The following is a 19,039-nucleotide window of genomic DNA, read 5'->3' as shown; positions in this document are numbered from 1 at the left end:
AAAAAAACAGTTTCATGTGAATATGTTTGAATATGAGAAAAGATATATTAATTAAGTAAAATCTTTTTACGTGGTCTTTAAGAAAATAATTGATCACAATTCATAACGTCTCAAATTAGTAATTTTCAAATTAAAAACAATTTCACATGAATATGTTTGAATAAGTTAAATTAAGTAGAAAGTAATATATTTGGTATATATATTTTTAAAATAATAATCAATTATAATTAGTAACGTCTCGTGTTAAATTAGAGATTCTCAAACTAAAGAAACAGTTTCACGTGAATATGTTTGAATACGACAAAAGATATATTAATTAAATAAAAAGTAAAGCATCTCACTTGATTTTGAAGAAAATAATTAGTCACAATTCATAACATCTCAAATTAGCAATTCTCAAATTAAAAACAATTTCACATGAAAATGTTTGAATAAGTTAAATTAAGTAGAAAGAACGTATCTGGTATATATATTTAAAATAATAACCAATTACAATTTGTAACATTTGTGTTAAGTTAGAGATTCTCAAATTAAAAAAACAGTTTCATGTATATACGTTTGAATACAACAAAAGATATATATATATATTTTGTGACCATAATATATACATCAATATCCACTCATCATAATCAACTCATTCTAAGTCCCCTTCAAAACCAAAGAGCCTCATTAAAAACCTTGTTATGGACTTTTCAAAAAAAAAAAAAAAACCTTCCTATGGAATAACCCAATGAGATAAAAATCATAGGTAAGGAAAAAATTCCGAGTGCACTAGAGAATGTTTTACCTTTAACCAATCCTATTACACTTTGAAAATCCATTTTGATCTCAGTAATCACCAACTTTTTCTTATAACAGCACATTAAAGCCCAGGCTAATGCCTTTAAATCAGCTTCCTCAACGCTGGCACCATATAAAAATTTGCTCACACCTGCAAGAGATAGTTCAGCATTTGAGTTTTGAACTATGAAACTTGCATAAACCCTTTTTACACTATCATCCATGAATATCGCTAAATCCACATTTAGTTTGAGCAGCATGGTTGACATCAAAAGACTTTCCTATCTAGTTTCAAGGAGATCCCTCAGTCACTTTCTATGTTAGCATCTCTGTATTGCTTAATCATATCGCATCTCATTTGTACTACCTGCACAGGATCCAAACTTTAACTTAAAAAATTCAGCAAATTCCACGCCTTCCATATGGCCCATAAACTCCCACAAAGTCTTTTAACTCAGTCTTCTCCAATATATTGCACAGATGCTATAACCAATCCGCCGAAGAAGCAAAATGTATCTGCACTTGCTTGAAACCCTAACTTGATGTCATCAACACTACTTTTACACAACAAAACCCATGTACATTGGTCAGTTGGTGACAAATGCGTGGTAAGGTTTTGGCATGATGTTTGGCTTGGAGAACGTCCCTTGAGGGAGGTGGCCAATTCGATGGGAATAGACTTGGTGGACAATAGTTGTGCAAGGAAATTTGTACTGTCGAATGGATAGTGGGATTTGAGTTGGTCAACAAGGTTATTGCCTACAGTGGAATTGGATTTATTATTAAACTCTCTGCCACTTATTTCTTTGATGAGGCCAGATGAACCGTATTGGGCTGTTTCACCTTTTGGGAAATTCACGATAACGTCTGCCTATGAGATGTTAAGAGGAGTTTTACCATTTGATGGGGGGATAAATAGTGGGGTATGGAAACTGGCATGGTAGTGGAACAACCCTCAGAGACTAAGAACATTCCTCTTTCAATGTCTGCAAGAACGTTTACTGACTAACAAGGAAAGAGCTTGAAGACATATGGTGAATGTGATGACTTACCCTTAATGTCGAGTTGAAGAAGAATTTGTATTGCATGTTTTGCGTGATTATCTTATAGCAAAATCGGTTTGTCTTGGAGTATTGCCTCAAAGTGATTTTGGTCAGTTTCTTTATTCCTAATACTTTTGATTGGATGATTTTCAATCTGAGTAACAGGAAGTTATGGGTTAATAATATTCCTTGGGACAATCTTTTTGGAGTTGTTTGTTGGTTTTTATGGAAATGGAGGGGAATGCTTTTGTTTTTGAAGACAGTTTTATCTTTAGAGGGATGCATGAACCTAATAAATAGCTTCGCCACGAAGATACATCATTCATCATTAATATCCTGGGGAGGTATTGGTTCGACTATTTTCAGAAGGGAGGAAGTGCTTATTGGATGGTCTTCCCTTCCAGAAGGTTGGATTACACAGAGTTTTGATGGTGCATATAGACGTTCTATTGGTCAAGTTACTGTTGGTGGTGTATTAAGGGACTCATACGTTGAATGGCGTGGTGGTTATGCAGCTTGCTTAGGTGTGTGTATAGCATATCGAGCTAAGCTATGCAGAGTTTATAGGGGACTAAATTTGGCATTGGAGTTGGGCTTTCGTAAAATTATTGTTAAGTGGATAATCAGCTTGTGACTTGGGCCATAACTTCAAACAGATCTCATCCTTGCTCTGACTCCGATTTGATTAATGCAATACGTAGTTTACTTACTCGTCAATGGCAGGTTAAGATTTGCCATATTTATAGAGGAGGCAATAGGTTAGCAGATTTTATGACTAATAGGAGCTTTGAGTTCAAAGAAGTCTTTTTTTCTTAAAAAAAATAAGAAAAAAGTAAAACATCTTCATGTCGTTGTAAGAAAATAATTAGTCACAATTCATAACGTTTCAAATTAACGACTCTCAAATTAAAAACAATTTCATGTGAAAATATTTGAATAAATTAAATTAGGTAAAAATTAACATATTTGGCATACACATCTTTAAAATAATAATCAATCACAATTTGTAACGTCTCAAGTTAAGTAAAAGATTATGAAATTAACAGCAATTTCATATGAAAATGTTTGAATAAGCTAAATTAATTAGAAAGTGACGCAGCGAGTTAGCATGAAAATAAAGACTAGCACTTGACTGAACTTTTAAGGTTGATAACCAAGTTTCAAACTAGAAACTTACTCTCAAAATTTGAAAGAAAATATAATATTATTCAATAACTCAAAACGATTAATTGTCTAATAACTAAGCCTAAGGGTTCTATTTATAGTGTTACATGCCCAAGTCCTAATAAAACTCTATTTTTGGTTGTCTAGTACAACTAGAGTAATTAATAAGAGATTTAAATAAAATAAATGTTCTATTCCTAATTAGAACATGACTATCTTAAAGTCCTAGTACAAGTAAATTAAATAAAAGGAAAATTTTATTATACCTATAATTTTTATGTCGCACTCCTAACTAAACAAGAAGCTTTTGTTTTGGCTTATGACACTCAACTTGCTCTAAGAAATTATCTATTAGACGTTCTACATCAGTCCCCTCCACTTGCAAAAGACTCGACCTCGAGTTAATTGGTATATCTGGATACAAGGGTTCATCCAATGAAAGAAATGGGTAAATATCCTCCACATTAAATGTTTCGAAAATTCCCATTATATATGACAAATCCACAACATATACATTGTCATTGTGTCTAGCACTAGGAATCAGATCAATATGGTGTTGAAAATCTCTCATGGGTGGTAATCCGTTAGGTAAATCTTCTGGCATCACCTTACTGAATTCTTTGAATAACGGTTTGATTGTTTCTGCATGCTTTACTATTTTCTAATCCTCTTCAATTAACAACACTTGTTTCATAACCAAAGTATGCACCTCTTTTGACTCACCTCTTTTGACTCCTTGAAAGCATTCTCTATCTCATTCCCTGAACGAGTAAAGGTAAAGAAAGTTCGCCTCTCTAACTTAGAAGCTTTGGTTTTGACACTTCCTTTTTTTAGCAATAAAGTAAACTTTATACCATCCTTATCCAATTTATAGGTGTTTTCTTTTCCATCACGTTGTGTTGCAATATCAAACTGCCAAGGTCTACCCAATAACAAGTGACAAGCATCCATATCCACAATATCAAAATATACCTCATCTTTGTATTTACTAGTGAAAAAAGGTACTTTACACCGTTTTGTTACATGAAACTTTTTGCTGCCTTAATCCAGCCAATAGTGTGTGGATTAGGGTGTTTCTTTGCTTTAAGACCTAAACTTTTCACAGCATCTTTACCAATAATATTCTCCCAACTACCACAATCAATAATCACATCAAATCAGTGGTTAGTGATAATGCACATGGTTCGAAATAATTGATGTCTTTTAGTATTATCTTCCTATTTTGGAGACAACATCATTCTTCTCAGCACATAGTTCTAGCCATCATCATCATCCTCATACTCGTTATTATCCCCATCTAGACCATAACAAATCTCATCATCCTCTTCTTCTCGCTCAATCACATGGACTGCTTTTTTGAGAAGACAATCACTAGATCTGTGACTAGGTTGATTGCATTTAAAACATTTCTTTGGGATTGGTATAACATAGGGATTTGTAGCTTTTTGCCCATCTTTTACATCTGTCACTTTCTATTTCCAACCACATTCTCTTCCTTGTACTAGTCATTGCATGTAGAACTATCAAGAACTGATTTATTCTTGTCGTTGGATGTTCTATCATTATCCCCGCTGTAATTCTTGCTAGAATAATCAACTCTGTTCTTTTCCTACAACATCAGTTTAGCCTTTAAAGCAATATTTCATGCTTCTGATAAAGTTCGTAATACTTGTACCCCTATCTTGTCTCTAATAACTGGCTTCAACCTCTCCAGATACCTAGCAACTTGTTGCCCTTCGGCCTCCCCCAAGTCATTCTTTTCAGCCACTCTTATAAATTTTGCAGTATACTCATGTATAGTTTTCTGACCTTGATAGCACCTCTAATATTGCTAGAATAAAATCTGCTCATAATGTCAAACCTTGCTTTGTAAAATAATTATAATGTCATTCACATGCTCAATAGAATGTTTGTATATTTAGGAAGTTCAAAAAATCCTTAAAAGACGATATTGCCCCTAATGGTACCATTGAGTCTATTAAGCTTCGAATTAGTTCAAATAGGAATTTTAAGGTAAAATTAAAAGTTTCACAGTTCAGGGATGACTCAAAATGGTAATTCGGAGTTCGAGGATCAATTCGGAGTCAAACAGGAATTTTCACTATCTAGGGGCAAAATCGTAATTTTTCCATCCGCGGACAAAATTTGAGATTTTGAGAGAATTTATATCACATTTGACAAATTGGAGAATGGTATGAGTATAATGGATGAAAAATATGTCTATGGGCAATTTTTCAGTTTTTGGGATAAAAATGTAATTTTTCACTTTACGGGGGTAAAAGTGTAATTTTTAAAAATTTACTCCACCAAAACTTTGGAAAAGTCTAGAATTTCATGGAAGACATGGATAAGTGAAGAGGATTGAGTGGTAGAAAAAGAAAGTCAAAAAGATGGCTAGAAAAAATAAAATAATAAAATATTCAAAAGGTAAATAAAATAATAATATTTTATTAAGCTTATTAAAAGGCTTGAAAATTTCAGAATTCTTCATTGGGAGGGTCAGCCAAAACCAGCAGGAGACAGAGAGAAATAAGAACAAACCCTAGAGTGAGAAAATTCAAAGAAAAAGTGTGATTTTTCAAGGAATCAAGTGTTTAAAGGTATGATTTTTCAAGCTTAGCTTAAGATTTATCATTTCCATGCATTTCTCCTTATTTTTCATGGTTAAATTATGTGTTTTGATGATGGATTCAAATCTGATCATATGGGTTTAGAGAGAGAAAGTTGTTAGATTAATTTGATTTTGAACTATATTAGTGTTTAGTGTTAGTTTAGCATGTTTATGAGTAAAACAACAAGAAAAATATTCATTTTCTCCATGAATTTCTCTAGGCCGAATCTAGCCAATGGTGTGTGAGGATGAGGTTGACTTTATTTTAAGAGAATTAGATGAAAAAATGATGAATTATGAGGTTGAAAATTAAATGGGAATTTTTGGTGCAAAAAAAATTGAAATTTTTACCCACTAGTGGTAAAAGCGTAATTTGTGATCCGAACTGATAAATTGGACCACATTCACAGTCATTGAGGTATTGTGGATATAATTAGATAATTGAAATTGAAATGGATGAAATTGGAGTTGAATTGGAGATTTTAGAAATTTACACCGTGTATAGGCGAGTTAGGTCGGACACTGTGATTAAGCGATTGTCCAAACATTTCACACCCTATCTAGTGCATACGCATGGATAAGAGCCTGAAATAATATATATTGATTTGACACAAATTATTGAATTTTTTGTGTTATGTATTGTGGATAGGTGGTGAGCTATCTGATACAGGGTAAAAGACTACACCCGAGGACCGAGAATAGGAGTATATCTACTCCTAGTACAGTGAATAAACTTACTATTGTCTTAATTATCTAGAGTAGATTTATTTAATTGTGTGATTTTATGAAAAATGGTTTAATTGGAAAATTATTGTGTTTTATGGGAAAATGAGATTTCATAAAATAATTTTATAAAATTTTTGAAAATTTAATAATGATTTCAAAAATAGAGTAATTGGAGACCTATAATATGATTGTGTTGTTTATCCATGATTTTACATTAAATGGCTTATGATAAATGTGGGTATGACTGGTTATTTTTATGATTTAAAAAATATGTGAACTGCTTTGATTTGCCTTGAATCTGTTAAGTGAGCCATGTCATACTATTGTGATTTTATTGGTTGGTGGATTATAAAGTGGGCACTGCAGTGACGGGGGTTCCGTGGGCCAGCCTAATTAGAGGGGCACGGTTCCCAATTATTGAGCTTACCTCCATTGGAGAGGCGCAAAGGATAACTCTCGAGGTAGGATTTGAGTACACTTCACGCTGACCAACACGTGAAACTGAGACTCAATCAACGTCGAGGAACGGCTGTGTTGTTAGAAGTGAAATGTGTTTGTGTGTGTGACAATAAACAGCCTTGGCGGTCTCGGTAAGATGCCTTCGTGGGGTATCCCCGAGAATGGATTTTTGGCAAGGGCCAAGTTTTTGAAAAGTTCATAAGCCATGTTGAGTAATTGGATCCAATTATTTATATGGGTTGGGATGAATTATTTTAATTGTTTCTATTACTCGGCTTTAGATTATTTTGATGATGTCTGTCTACTCACTAGGATTTTATAATCTCACCCTTTCTTCCTATACATTTTTCAGGCTCAGAATAGGTAGTAGACTGTCAATTGCATTAAGAAGTAAATTTCGGAGTTGCATCCTAGAAAGTAAGGTTATAGACTTAAACCTTCTCAGTTATTTGGGGGCGCACGTGTCATTGTAATTTAAATTGCATACTCCAGTTTTCTACATTACAGTATGTATAAACTTATTTTATTTTTATGTGCAGAAAATTAATTTTTGATGTTTCAACAATATATATATATATATATATATTGTTTTACATTAAAATAGATTATTTTAATTAATATTTTTATTTTATTTTATTATTAAAAAAAAAAGAAAAAAAGAGAGAGGAATGGAAAACCTGGTACAAAAGCCTTACGAGGTCTCAAAAGGCATTCGGGGGAAGAATGTCTGTCGAGGCTTCGCGGCGGTTGTCACGGGCTTGATGGGAGTTCCAAGTTGTGACACATAATCAGGAGGAAGCAAATCTTTTTGTAACAGTTGTTTCATCTTGTACCAGGTTCTAACTGGTGCTTTCCCCTCATGATTCCTTATGGACTACAACCTATCCCACCACGCAAAAGCCCCAAATTTTAATCTACAAGTGACAAGTCTCACCCTTTTTCCTTCTGAAATTTCCATATATTCGAAAAACCTATTTATTTTTGCAATCCAATCCAGAAAATCTTTAATATTTAAACTCCCATTAAAGTAAGGAATATCTACCTTTACTATGAAATCGTGAGTATCCCGACCACCATAATTATTCCTTCCATATCTAGCGTACCTCACAGGTTCTACAAAATAATCATCTTTCTCATCTGAATCTTCCATGTATACTTGTTTTCTACATTCGTTTGTAGGAACAAGTTTGCCGACAGGCTGTCCGCGAGTTACATCGTCTTTGATACGTGGCCTTTTGTCATTCTGATTTTTGTTGGCATTTTCGCCTAGAGCATGAAGTCGATCTGCAATTTCTTCAAAGCGTTGTTCAAAACGTCAGAATCTGAGATCCATTCGCTGCTCTAAAGCTCTCAATGCCACCCTTTGATCTTGCACTGTAGATCACGAGGTCTCAATTCCCTAATCTTCTCCATGAGATCCGTTGCCTACCATAACTGGGTCACTTGCCATTAGATAAGGATGCTTTTCTCGCTTTGATACCAACTAACGCAGTAAGTTAATGTGAAAATAAAGACTAACACTTGACTAAGCCTTTAAGGTTGATAACCAAGTTTTAAACTAGAAACTTACACTTAAAATTTGAAAGAAAATATAATATTATGCAATTATTCAAAAACATTAATTGTCAAATAATTAAGCCTAAGGGTCTTATTTATAATGTTATAGGCGCAAATCCTAATAAAGCTCTACTTCTGGTTGTCTATTACAACTAAAGTAATTAACAAGAGATTTAAATAAAATAAATGTTCAATTCCTAATTAGCACATGACTATCCTAAAGTCCTAGTACAAGTGAATTAAATAAAAGAAAAATTCTATTATACCTATAATTCTTATGTAGAACTCTTAAGTAAACAAGAAAAATATTAAAATTATGAATATGCCCATTTATGACTTTTGGGCTTTTGTTTTGGCTTCTGATGCTCAACTTGCTCTAAGAAATTATCTGCTAAACGTTCTACGTCAGAAAGTAACATATTTAGCATATATATTTTTAAAATAATAACCAATCACAATTTGTAACGTCTTATGTGGAGTCGAAGATTCTCAAACTAAAATTATCAAGATAAGAAATAGAATTGAAATATTTTCAAATCCAAATATTATATATTTTTCATTTGAAATTCGAGCTTTTTTAGTGATAACATGTCAAAACTTCGCGTGTAAAATGAAATGATATAAAAATTAAAAAAACATATCACATAAATTTAAAACAACAAATAATGCATATTATAATATTAATATTAAAGATAAATATTTTGAAATTTAATGAAACAGTTTCATTAAAATCCAATAAGAAATGTATTATCAAACAAAAAGAGTACAACATTTCACGTGATTCTTAAAATAATAACCAATTACAATTTGTAACGTCTCCTGTTAAGTTAGAAATTCTCAAATTAAAAAAATAGTTTCAAATGAATATGTTTGTATACGACAAAAGATATATTAATTAAGTAAAAAATAAAACATCTTCACATGGTTTTTAAGAAAATAATTGGTTATGATTCATAACAACTAAAATTAGCAAATCTCATATTAAAAACAATTTCACGTGAAAATGTTTGAATAAATTAAATTAAGTAGAAAGTAACGTATATGGTATATATATCTTGAAAATAATAGTCAATTACAATTTGTAACATTTCGTGTTAAGTTAGAGATACTCAAATTAAAGAAATAGTTTCACATGAATATATTTCAATATGACAAAAAATATATTAATTAAATAAAAAGTAAATCATCTTCACATGGTCTTTAAGAAAATAATTTGTTACAAATCATAACGTCTGAAATTAGCGATTCTCAAATTAAAATTAATTTCATGTGAAAATATTTGAGTAAGTTAAAGTAAGTAAAAAGTAACATATCTGGTATATATATTTTTAAAATAGTAATCAATCACAATTTGCAATGTCTCATATTGAGTTAGAGATTCTCAAACTAAAATTATCAAGATAAGAAACAGATTTGAAATATTTTCAAATCCAAAAATTATATATTTTTCATAAAAAATTTAAAGTTTTTTAATGATAACATGTCAAAACTCCGCATGTAAAAGGAAATTATATAAAATTAAAAAACATATCATATAAATTTAAAACAATGGATAACACAAATGATAACATTTAATATTAAAGATAAATATTTTGAAATTTAATGAAACGGTTTCATTAAAATCTAATAAGAGATATATTATCAAACAAAAAAAGTACAATATTTCACGTGATTCTTAAAATAATAATCAATTACAATTTGTAACATCTCATGTTAAGTTAGAGATTTTTAAATTAAAAAAACAATTTCATGTGAATATATTTGAATACGACAAAAAATATATTAATTAAGTAAAAAGTGAAATATCTTCGCGTGGTCTTTAAGAAAATAATTGGTCACAGTTCATAACATCTCAAATTAGTGATTCTCAAATTACAAATAATTTCACGTGAAAATGTTTGAATAAGTTAAATTAAGTAGAAAGTAACGTATTTGGTATATATATCTGTTTAAAATAATACCAATTACAATTTGTAACATCTTGTGTTAAGTTAGAGATTCTCAAATTAAAAAAACAGTTTCACGTAAATATGTTTGAATACGACAGAAGATGTATTAATTAAATAAAAAGTAAAACATTTTCACGTGATTTTTTAAAAAATAATTGGTCATAATTCATAACGTCTCAAATCGGTGATTCTCAAAATAAAAACAATTTTATGTGAGAATGTTTGAATATGTTAAATTAAGTAAAAAGTAACATATTTGGTATATATATCTGTTTAAAATAATAGCCAATTACAATTTGTAATGTCTAGTGTTAAGTTAGAGATTCTCAAATTAAAAAAACAATCTCACATAAATATGTTTGAATACGACAGAAGATATATTAATTAAGCAAAAAGTAAAACATTTTGACGTGATTTTTAAAAAATAATTGGTCACAATTCATAATGTCTCAAATCAGTGATTCTCAAAATAAAAACAATTTTATGTGAGAATGTTTGAATAAGTTAAATTAAGTAGAAAGTAACATATTTGATATATATATAACTTTAAAATAATAACCAATTACATATTATAACTTCTCGTGTTAAGTGAGAGATTTTCAAATTAGAGGAACAATTTCACGAGAATATGTTTGAATACGACAAAAGATATATTAATTAAGTAAAAAGTAAAACATCATCACGTGATTTTGAAGAAAATAATTGGTCATAATGCATAACGTCTCAAATTAGCGATTCTCAAATTAAAAACAATTTCATGTGAAAATGTTTGAATAAGTTAAATTAAATTGAAAGTAACATATTCGGTATATATATCTTTAAAATAATACCCAATCACAAATTGTAACGTCTCACGTTGAGTTATTGATTCTCAAATGAAAAATAATTTCATATGAAAATGTTTCAATAAGTTAAATTACGTAGAGAGTAACATATTTAGCGTATATATATTTAAAATAATAACCAATGACAATTTGTAATGTTTCATGTTGAGTCAAAGATTTTCAAACTAAAATTACCAAGATAATTAAGAAACGGAATTGAATACTTTCAAATCCAAAAATTACATATTTTTCATATGAAATTCAAAGTTTATTAGTGATATGTAAAATGAAATGATATAAAAATTAAATAAAACATATCATATAAATTTAAAACATTGGATAACGCATCTTATAACATTTAATATTAAGAAAAATATTTTGAAATTTAATGAAACAATTTAATATGAAGAAATTTTAAAATGGTCAAAGTACCCAAAAAGTTCCTATACTATAATGTTTTATTCAATTTAGCTCCTCTATCTAAAATTTCGTTAATTTAATCCTTATATTTTGGACATTGTGTGCAAGTAAGTCTTTATGAGTAACTTCATCCAAATTAGCCGTTAGAGACGCTGATGTGTCAAACAATGTTTATGTGGCATTGGCATATCAAATGTAAAAAAAATTTGGGTAAAAAAATTGCCACGTGACTTTTCTATGTCATGCCATAAAGATCAAATTACACCAAATAGCAGGATACAAGGACTAAATTAAATAAATATTGGATAAATGGACTAGATTGAACAAAATTTTAATATATATGCACTTCTTGTGTACTTTTATCATCGTGGTTTCACATTACATATGAGAATATTGGCGCTTCCTATAAGTTGAAATGGTAAGTGAAGTGTATGGAACATGACAACCATAGAATACAGCAAAATAATTGCTTTGTACTTGAACATGAATCAAATTGTTAGATTTTTTATTTCCTAGTATAAATGGGAAGTTAATAAAATGATGTTATGATATAATTTTTCTTGAATTGCATAAATAGATCAACAAAATAAAAAATAGTAAGGTTTCATATTCCAAGCAGAAATTGCATTCAACTACATAGAACAGGATTTCAAGATTTTTATGCACTTTATTTACCATTTCAGCCTACAGGGAAGGCCACCATTTTAGACTTTTTCCCTTCACCTAATGTTACTGAAAAATACAAACTAAAGAATAACCAAAGAAAAAATTACAACAAACTTAAAAACAGTATTCTGACTCCTTATTTTTCTTCAGCATCTGTTGCACACTTCAATTTTTCTTATAGGACTTTGTTTTCAACTCTCAATGTATCAATCTTATCATACATAACTTCATCTTCATTTGAGCTTGCTAGAATTTCAACTCTCTGCCTCAATGCTCTGTTTCAGACTTCAATTGAATGATCAGGTCATGAGCACATGAACTATCAATTCGCCGTCATGCCAACTGAAAAATCAACAACCAGCAGCAACCTAAGAAATTGCACCAAAAATAAACTCAGCAACTTTTTATATAAAAAACCCACATAATTTGAAATCCCAAAACTTACCTTGTAAATTGGACAACCATAAAATTTAGTAGTGTAATTGGTTTGTACTTGAACATGAACCAAATTATTACATTTTTGGTTTCCTAATATAAATGGGAAGTTAATAGAATGATGTCATTTAAGGATGTATTTTTTTCTTGGGAAAGGATAAAGAGGTCAACAAAACAAAAGATAAAAAGGTTTCATATTATAAGTAAAAATTGCATTTAACTACAATGTTTCATATTGTAAGGAAAAATTATATTCAACTACACAAAATAGAGTTTCAAGATTTCCATACACTTCATAAGTAAAAATTGTTTTTAACTATAGTGTTTCATACACCATTTCAGCCTGTAAGGAAGGGCCAACATTCCCATAGGTAATGTGAAACAAAAAATAGTAAAAGTACCCTGGAAGTCCCTCATTGCAAGAAAATTAGTTTTTTTCTACAGAAAAAATGTCGTTAAAAATTTCTGATAGATTTTCAACGGAATTCAGACGAAAATTTCTTTGGACTTTTTCCAATGGAATAATTCCAATGGACAAATTTCGTTGGAAATTTGTTGAAAATTTTTTTGGTGTAAAAAATATTTACTTCCATCAAACTTTCCGACTGATTTTCGTTGGAAATTTTCAATAAAAAATAATCTGCTGGAAATTTGTTGGAAAGTTCAAGAGGCCAAAAAATTTAAAATCTGCTAAATTTTCCAACGGAATATTCAGTTGGAGAATTTCGTCGGTATTACTATTTTTAAAATTTTTTATTTAAAATATATTAAAAAATTTCTAAAATTTTATTAATTCTTTATAGGAAATATATTAATAAAATTAAATATATACATATTGAGTTTTATAATATTAAAATTTTATATATATTTTCCTTCGTCTATTATTTTTTTGAATATTTTGAAAACTTTATTGAATCATAAATTATAAATTAATTGTTCCAAATTCATTAATGTTATAAAATTAAAAAGTTTATAAAAATAACATAATAAATTTTTTAATTTTATAAAAATCGATGATAAAATCTAATAATATAGTAAACAATTATTAATAATATTTTAGGTATATGTACTGATATTAGTAAATATAAATTATGAAGACTGATATATATATAGTAAACTTATAATTAGTATAATATATTTAAAATATATTAGTTTATTATATGTTTACAAATTATATATATATATAATTATATATAAACTTGTATTAATATGAAATTAACTGTTATCTATTTTGAATGATATTACTTTATAAGTTAATATATATATGAAATATTAAATATCCTACATATATATATATTAATATGTTATAATTATTACGCCTATGTTTTATATATTAGCTTATAAGAAATTTTATTCATATGATTACATTTAATAACTTTATTAGTTATTATCTTAGTTCTTATGACATATTAATTCTTTACAATTAGTTATTAGTTATACAAACTTTGTAATATATATATATATATATATATATATATATATATAACATTATAACATATAATTGGTGTCATGAATATATACAATAAAGTAATAAAGCATTATGTTTTGCATTGATTATATTTATATTAGATAATTCTAATATTACTTTAGGTATGCCATCCTTTACGATTAGTTTTATATTGTAATTTTGAAATCGTGTGTACTATTTATAAATATATAACCATATAAGATATACAAAAATAATAATACTTGATGCATATACTAATATTGGTTAATATAAATTAAGTGTGGTTGGAAATCCATAAAAAAAAAAGATATTTTTAACTGAATGTTAACTTTTTTCAATGAAAAATTATGTCGAAAAAGCTTGTTTTTTAATAGTACCTGTAATACAGAGTTTTGTTCAATTTAGTCACTCTATCCAAAATTTCTTTAATTTAGTCCCTGAAATCTACTATTTAATGTCATTTGGTCCTTATGTGTGGTATAGAAAAGTCACATAGTCAATTTCTTAATTCAAAATTTTTAATATCTAACATGTCAATGCCATATCAACATTATAATGATTAAAATCTTTTTTAAAATTGGACAAAACATCGTCATGTAAAGTTTAAATGTTATTGAAATAACTATCCAAAAATTTAATAGGAAATTTAAATATTTTGGCTCCTAATGAAATAATTTCCACAATGTTTATTCAAGAAAACACGTATTATGTGATGCATATGAGTTGACAAAATTAATACGTGTAATGATATTTTATATTTATTTAGATGTTTCTTTTTTTAACAAAACTGTTTCACGTGACTAAACATTTATATGTGATTTACAAAACATTAACCAATTGAATTATAACCATTAATTTTTTTATTCAAAATTGGACAAAATATCATTAGGTGAATTTTAACCGTTATTGAAGTGTCTTAACATTTAATATAAAATTTAAATATTTGACTCCTAATGAAGCATATTCCATTGAAAGATGCTTATGAGTTGGCAATATTAATACGTGATGCTTATGAGCTGACAAAATTAATACGTGTAATGATTTTTTATATCTATTTAGACATCTTTTAACAAAACGGTTTCAATGAAAGATGTTTTGAAAGTTTGATATACAATATGTATAATTAGTGAGTTAAAACTAAATAGCATCCATGGATGATTTTATTATTCGGAACACTTTGACACAAACTAGAATTGTGATGTTAGGTCGGGACTTGATAGTCTTAAAGATAGGGCCAGCTCCTTATGGGCCAAAAACAAGAGAGTCTAGAATTTATAATTGTAAGTGGAATACTGTTGTTCGAGCACTATGTTTGAAGTCCTCAAAGCAGGTAATTACAACTTCAAACACAGTTTTGATTTGAATGCAGCCCTACAACTTCAAAGTAACACTAAGAATTTTTTTTAAGAAAAATTTTGTCGATAATATAATCCATTGCCAATGGATTTTCGATCAATTGTCAGTGACACAAATTTTATAAATTTCAAGACTATTTCTGACAATATTTACCGGAAAAAAGTTTTCATAAAAAATTGATAATATTAATAGGTGTAATAATTGTTTTTTATTTATTTAGACATTTAATCTCTTAAAAAAATGATTTCATAATGAGTAAATATCTTTATGTGATTTATAAAATGTTAACCAATTGAATTATAACCATTAAATTCTTTTTCAAAATTGGAAGTGTTACTAGAACCAGTATCTTAAAATTAAATGTCAAATATAAATATTTTGGTTCTTAATTAAACAATTTCCTTTGGAAGATTTATTTTTTGAGAAAACACGTATCATATGATGCTTGTGAGTAAGCTTGTGAGTTGGCAAAATTAATAGTTGTAATAATATTTATATCTATTTAGACATTTCATCTTTTAACAAAATGGTTTCATGTGAAAATATTTTAGAAGTATGATACAACATGTATAATTAAAAGTTTAAATTTAATCGTAATCAATTTATTATTTAGAAAACTTTGACATCTATTAAAATAGTGATGATAAGTTGAGACTCAAAAGAGTCTAAAAAGATAAGAGGCAACTCCTCACGGCACAAAAAACTAGAAGAGAGAATCTAGTTTGCAATTGTAATTAGACTACTGTTCTTAAAACATTGTGTTTGAAGTCCAAAAAGTAAGTGATAACAACTTTAATTTTACACAGTTTTGATTCTAATGCAACCCAATAACCTTAAAGTAACAATATAAGAAATTTTTTAAGGAAAATTTTCATTGATAATATGGTCCTGACATCTTTTCTTCCCAACTCTGACTTTTTTTCTGATGTCTTCCTTTTCAATTGATTGGAATTTTGCTTTTGCATGTGCACCATAGAGTTAGACCTACCATTTAACTTGGTTGTATGGTTGTAAAAAGTTAGGAGAAAACTAATTAGTCATAGAGATCTTTGGGTAGATAAGTTTCCAGCATCCGAAAATGGCTGGAAAGGCATGTTGAATCATGGCAGCAATATCAATCGAATTTTGAGAATCATGCAAGAGCATGACCCAATCATTCACTTACTGAGAAGTCTGCGAGAAAGGAAAAATGGGTTTCATTTTATTTCCCTGGAGTTCATTGATTCTTGAGATGGAATTGAAAAATGTGAATGTCTTACCTATTGTACATGATTCAATGGCTAGTTCTTCTCAAATGATGAAGTAGCAAAAGATCAAGAGGCCAAAAGGCTGCAGGATCATGCATCAGTATCCCCTCACTTCAGCTAACTACACAGTCCCTGACAAATCCCATCTGAGTTGTTGGATGAATCTCCAAGCTCAACCATGTTCCCAAACACAACACATCAGCCCTCTTTGAAAGCATTATCAGCGTACTCCCTTAAAAGGCCTGATAACTCATCTTGCCAGATCAGCTCAAGGTGAAGAAATTCATGATCAAATCCTTCGGCCTGATCATGCATGGTTTCTTGTTGACTAGCGGTAACTGAACTTCTCTTCATATTGCTCTTCTGATGAATCACTGCAACAATCACCAAGAAATTAACTTTTGCAATTGGTCAAAGACAAAATGTTAAGCAAAAAATTCAATAAAAAATTGGTACTTACACTGAGCTTGGACTCATCCAAACAATCTTGATGGACTTGTCGAGAAACTGTGTTGTGCCAACTGAAGCTAGAAACATACAGACATGGACATCCCACAACATGATTTGCTCTAATCTCTTCAGCAACACAACCTCGATCTATTGCTCTTCACCATTTAAAGAAGCATTTAAAATGGAGGCTTTTTGCTCCGATGTCTTTTTTGACATTGGCTCAAATTACTGCAAAAGGTATAGGAAAATTCAGATTGAAAGCAAAATGTATGTGTAAAAAAAGTATAGAAAATTAAATGTGTTGAGAAAGTAACCTCCAATGGCAAGAACTGAGAACAGCTCCAATGATGTTATTGCAAGATTGGAGCGCTAGTTTAGCCTTTGCTTTCCCTATACCATCCATTTTTAAGTAACAGTGAAAATTTTGAAAGAAATGTAATTCTGTGTCAGGCTCTGGATCATCTTCCATGATCAACGAAAGGCTTTGAGCGAAGACTAACTTGTGAATTGTGAGGAACGATGGGGTTGAATTTATAGGAGAGTTATGGCGATGTTATCGAGGTTTAAATATTTTAAAATATAAAAATATTTTAAAATACGAAAGGTTAATCAATTGAATTATAATTATTAAATTCTTTTTTTAAAATTGGAAGTGTTAGCATAACAAGTATCCTAACATTTAATGTTACATTTAAATATTTTGGCTTTTGGTTAAACAATTTTCTCAAAAAAATATATTTTTTCTGTTGAGAAAACGCGTATCATGTGAAGTTTGTGAGTTGGCAACCGGAACAAGTATCCTTACATTAAATGTCACATTTAAATATTTTGGCTTTTAGTGTAACAATTTCCTTAGGAAGATGCTTTTTTTTTTTTTTTTGTTGTTGAAAAAACGAGTATCATGTGATTCTTGTGTGTTGGCAAAGTTAATAGGTGTATAATATTTCACCTCTTAACACAACGGTTTCATAATGAGTAATCTTCACGTGATTTACATAACGTTAACCAATTAAATTATAACCATTAAATTCTTTTTCAAAATTGGAAGCGTTAAATATTAAATTTAAATATTTTGACTCTTTGTGAAACAATTTCCTTAGTAAGATTTTTTTTTTTGAAAAAACGCGTATCATGTGATGCTTCTAAGTTGGTAAAATTTATAGGTATAATAATATATTTTATACCTATTTAGACATTTCATCTCTTAAGAAAACGGTTTCATAATGAGTAAATATCTTCACATGATTTACAAAGCGTTAACCAATTGAATTATAATCATTAAATTCTTTTTCAAAATTGGAAGTGTTATTAAAACCAGTATCCTAACATTAAATTTCAAATATAAATATTTAGACATTTCATCTTTTAAGAAATCGGTTTCACCTTAAACTAGATTGCAATTGTAATTTGGAATAATGTTCTTAGAACATTGTGTTTGAAGTCCACTAAACAGGTGATTACAACTTTAATTAAAAACAGTTTTGATTCTAATGCAACCCAACAACCTTAAAGTAACACTATAAGAAATTTTTTTAAGAAAATTTTCATTGATAGTATAATATGGTCCGACATCTTTTCTTGCCACCTCTGATGAACAAAATTTGTGTATTCTGATTTTTTGATGTATTCCTTTACAACGGATTGGAATTTTTCTTTGGTATGTACACTATAGAGTTAAACCGACCATTTAACTTGATTGCATGGTTGTGAAAAGCTAGGAGGAAATTGATCAGTCGTAGAGATCTTAGGCGTAGATAAGCTTTCAGCCTTCGAAACTGGCTGGATAGACATGTTGAATCATGGTAGAAATTTCAATCAAATTTTGAGAATCATGCAATACCCACTGAGAAGCCTGCAAGAAGGAAGAAAAAATGGGTTCATAGCATTTAATTCCTTACCTCCAAT

The 19,039-nt window shown here is 29.2% G+C and overlaps 1 long non-coding RNA gene across 2 annotated transcripts; it reads right to left on the bottom strand.

The window, feature by feature from the left end:
* Positions 1-16,131: 16,131 nt before the first annotated feature.
* Positions 16,132-17,622, bottom strand: LOC18604009 (uncharacterized). 2 transcript variants are annotated; one of them, XR_001926921.2, is made up of 4 exons: positions 17,449-17,622; positions 17,145-17,362; positions 16,697-17,058; positions 16,132-16,610 (listed from the first exon to the last, which is right to left on the bottom strand). It is a non-coding gene; the product is annotated as an uncharacterized LOC18604009 (long non-coding RNA). The 2 variants fall into 2 exon arrangements; XR_001926920.2 differs by lacking the exon at positions 16,132-16,610 and having other exon boundaries at positions 16,618-17,058.
* Between the last annotated feature and the right edge of the window lie 1,417 nt (positions 17,623-19,039).

This window comes from Theobroma cacao, chromosome 3, assembly GCF_053813885.1.
Source record: "Theobroma cacao isolate CCN51 chromosome 3, ASM5381388v1, whole genome shotgun sequence".
Lineage (NCBI taxonomy): Eukaryota > Viridiplantae > Streptophyta > Magnoliopsida > Malvales > Malvaceae > Theobroma > Theobroma cacao.
The sequence above is the reverse complement of the archived record's forward strand: the minus strand, read 5'-3'. Positions and strand labels throughout refer to the sequence as shown.